Here is a 4,208-nt window from a genome sequence, read left to right as displayed (position 1 = left end):
AGAGAAAGAGGACCCCGATGCACCACCTTCATTTTTGAGATACACAGCTGAAATTTTAGGAGGATATTTTTTTTTTTTATTTAATTAACTTTTGTGATGCATTTTATAAAAAAAAAAAAAAAAAAAAAAAAAAAAAAAAAAATTATAAAAAAAAAATCAAATTTTTTTTTTTTACACAGTCTAATGTATCTGTTTTTTTTAAATATACTTAAGTATCTATAGAATTTTTCACCTGTTTATTAAAAAAAATAATTTTGTAATTACAAAATATGACAATATGTTAAAATAATCCAGTTTATAATCTTTAAAAGATAAAGACTAAATGTTGACAATTTATTATATTAGCTGTTCATTGCATCTACATTTTTAAATAATAAATAATTGACTTCTAAGTTAATCTTCCTCTTTTTATAATGACATTTCTATAACAACAAATGCACTGTTTATGTGTTCATCATTGACATGTGGACTTAAAGGTTTATTAATCCACATTGGCATTTGGTAACATTTAGTCTTTATCTCATCGAATAATAGAATTGAAATTGATTCTTCTAGTGCAGAACATAAATAAACTCCAAAGTCTTCTGATGACCGATCTAATACCGAGTAGAAAGGCTGTAATTTTCGGAAAAATCGAACAGCCAAAAAATATTCATTGTTTTTAAAAATTATATTTTGAATTAAGCCAATTCGCTTATCATTCGTTATTATAGTATTATCATTATTTTGAATAGAATAAAAAAACTTTGATGACTTTAAATTTTCATATTGCTCTGAATCAATTATCAGTAAATCGTTTATCGGACCATTTTCATGAATTTCATAGGCTTTAAAAGTATTACAGTTATTATATTCTTTATTTTCAGTTTCAAAGTTTGCTTGCTCCTGTATTCTTTTATTAATTTGTTGTAAAGGTTGGTTAGGTTTTCTGACAAACGGACGGCATAGTCTGATACTATTTTCATAGATAAAAGCGGATATAGATGCAATGAGCCATGACGTTTAAAATCAAATTCAAGATGAAGAACACCGTGAGAGTTATATGTTAGAAATTTTAACCCGTGAATATTTTCTGCGTCTATAACAAATTTTTGTAACGCCATCTCTGCGAAATTTACGTTTTCTTCGGATGAAGATTCATTCAATAATACGCGCATTGATGTATGAAGAAGTAAAAAATGATTATAATGATCAGCAGGAATCATTCCGGAGGATACAACAATTAAAGTATATAATAATAACTGACGAAATTCGGTAGCTTTAAATGTATAATATTTATCTAATTCTCGCGAAATTCTGGCAAACTCACGAGGACAATAATTTTGTAAAGTTGTGAAACGTTTTGCTAAAAAGTCAATTTCAAATTGTTGCAATTTATCCGCTTGACATTTCCAGAATGCTACCGATTCTATGAATTTTTTTATAATACGAGATGCATATAATCAAAAGGTACATCGTTTACTAAGTCGATTGGCAATTTACGTATTGCGGATAAGCCATTATGATGGTCAAAATCTCGTAAAGTTCTGTATTCTACATCCGTTCTTAGTTCATGATTTATACCAGGAAAACGCCTCGATTTTTTATAAGTTAAACCCTCAAGCTTACATTTTAAACAAGGAATATTAGTGACGTGAGATACATGATTTAAAACGTATGCGCGAGCAGGAGCATCCCCGATAAAACAACGAAATTTAACTCCAATCAATTTATTACTGTCATTAATACCGCCTTTTAAACTTCGGCTTCAGATACAAAATCTTCAAAAAAATCTTCGGAATTTAAGGGTTTACTTTCTCCTTTATAAATACCGACAAGCTCGGGATTCTCACAAGAAGGTAAGTTAACAATGCGAATTTGAATGGGCCACATTTGAATTTTTTTATTTAATTCTGCTCCGTCAGTACTAAAATCAACCAATAATTCATCAGGAATGGATTCTAATGGTATACGTGACGTTAACGATTTAGGCTTTGATTCCAGACCAATATGAAGATACTCTCCTGGAGCTATTATTTTAGTTACTATTTTTTTGCGAGGAGTTTTTACAAGTGTTTGTGGATGTTTTGGTAAGGATTGCAATTGAGGGTGAGTCCGTAAACCATCTAATAATGCTTTCATTTGCGATTGATTTATTTAATTATCAACTAATCATTTAGCTAGGTTGTTTTGAAAAGTTTGTTCGTTGAACGAATAATTATCATGGTAGTGGATTCGGCCAGCAGAAGAATGTGGTTGCTTAAAATAACTTTTACTATTGACGTTATTATTATTATTATCATAATCAATGTTTTCATCATCATCAATGTTAATGTTTTCATGACTAGTATCGCGAGAATTTGTTGATTATTATGATTATTAGGAAGAAAAGATTTTGCACTGAGTGAAGAAGGTTGTTGAGCCGTAAATTCGTCAGGATATTTAAATGGTTTAACGGGGTTAAACGGGATCGAACGGGTCGGGAAGCCGTAATTTACCGTAAAATACGTTACTTCAATAGAATTTTCACGAAGAAATTGGCACTTGTATTCGTTAGCAGTCATCCTTGAAGAATGAGCAACAAATTCTTCGTTTTCTTTTTCTTCTTCAATATCTTCACCGCGTGACTGAGTTTGAAAATCATCGGTTACTATTTGATCCGCCATCACCGAAATTGAACTTATTCTCTGACTAAGACACTGCAATTCGGGTCCATCATCATCGTCATTATTATCACAATCATAAGCATCATCGTCATCAGCATCAGCAGCTTCGTTATTATGATCATTGGTCATTTTATTGGTAACCTCCTGCATTTCTTCATCACTGCTGCTACTAACATTGGCTTTATCACCATCATCATCATCATCGTCATCATCATCAGTATTAGTTGCAGTAGTACTAGTAGCAGTAGAAGCATTACTTGATGGAATCTCGGGGGTTGAAGTACCAGCGGCGACAAAAGCTTCGTCAGAATAAACTGATCTGTTGAACGGCCAGATTCCGGTTTTTTTGAAGCCATTTTTGATGGTTTCAGGTTTCGCAGCAGATTTAAAAGTTTCACCATAAATTCGAGGTATATCATTGGCTGTCACGACACGACCGGGGTGCTCTCTCAACCATTGTTTAACTGCATCAGAATATGCTATCGAAGCTGGACGCATGACACTCATATCTAGAGGTTGGAGTCGATGCGTGCAGTGAGGAGGCAAGCATATTATAATTACGTGATGTTTTCTGGCATAATTTATAACATCCAAATTTTGTGTGTGGGTCGTGTGTCCATCTAAAACTAATAAAACAGGTCTTTCTTCTGTTGGTTGGACAATTTCAACGAACTAAACAAACCATTTGAAAAATAGCTCACTCGTTATCCAACCGCTAGAATGACATTGGGCCCAGCAATCATCAATAAGTATTTCAGATAATCGAGCGGGTAACTTCTTTCGAGGAAGTACAAACATAAGAGGCAAATAAGTTCCAGCAAACGATACGCAAATCTCTGTCGTAACCAACTGTCCTCGTTCTGCCGAAGTTAAAACACCAACTTGCTTCTTTCCTTTAGGTGCTATAATCTTTGACTGATGCTTAGGAACAGTTGTAACTCCGGTTTCATCAACATTATAAATTCGGTCAGGTGTTAGTTTACATTTAATAATTACTGATTCTAATAGATCATAAAAATTTTGAGTTGCAATTTTATTAAAACCAATAGCTCGATATTTAGATGTTGATTGTGGCTTGCGTATTGATAATTCTTTTGCATGACGCTTGAAAAAAGCCCGACACCAGTCACGCCCAGCCATGCCCTGTTGAAAGGGATGTTCGATTCCATTCTTTTCAGCTAGTTGATATGCCAGTATACGTAGTTCTTTGGTAGTTAAACCAGCCAGCCGCTTTTCCTGCTCTTTCAAATATTTCACCAAATCTTCCTCTTGTTCCGGACTAAAGACAGTCTCATATCTTCCTAAACCTATCATTGAAAAATAAAAGTATAAATTAATTAAAAATGAACATTATATTAATATATTAAAGTTCCAAGAATAGCAATAATTTATTTCGTTACGTTTTTCGGTACTAGATTCTAAGTTAGAATTAATTTTGTAAATTTTTATTCTTCGTTGTAGGGTTGACCGTGGAACGTTGTAAGCTTTAGCAGCAGCTTTGACACCTAAATTACCGTTTACAACTTCAGTAATAGCTTTCGCCATGGACAGTTGATTCCATTT

The sequence above is a fragment of the Microplitis mediator genome, chromosome 4 (genome assembly GCF_029852145.1).
Source record: "Microplitis mediator isolate UGA2020A chromosome 4, iyMicMedi2.1, whole genome shotgun sequence".
NCBI lineage: Eukaryota > Metazoa > Arthropoda > Insecta > Hymenoptera > Braconidae > Microplitis > Microplitis mediator.
Note: the sequence above shows the minus strand (reverse complement) of the source record.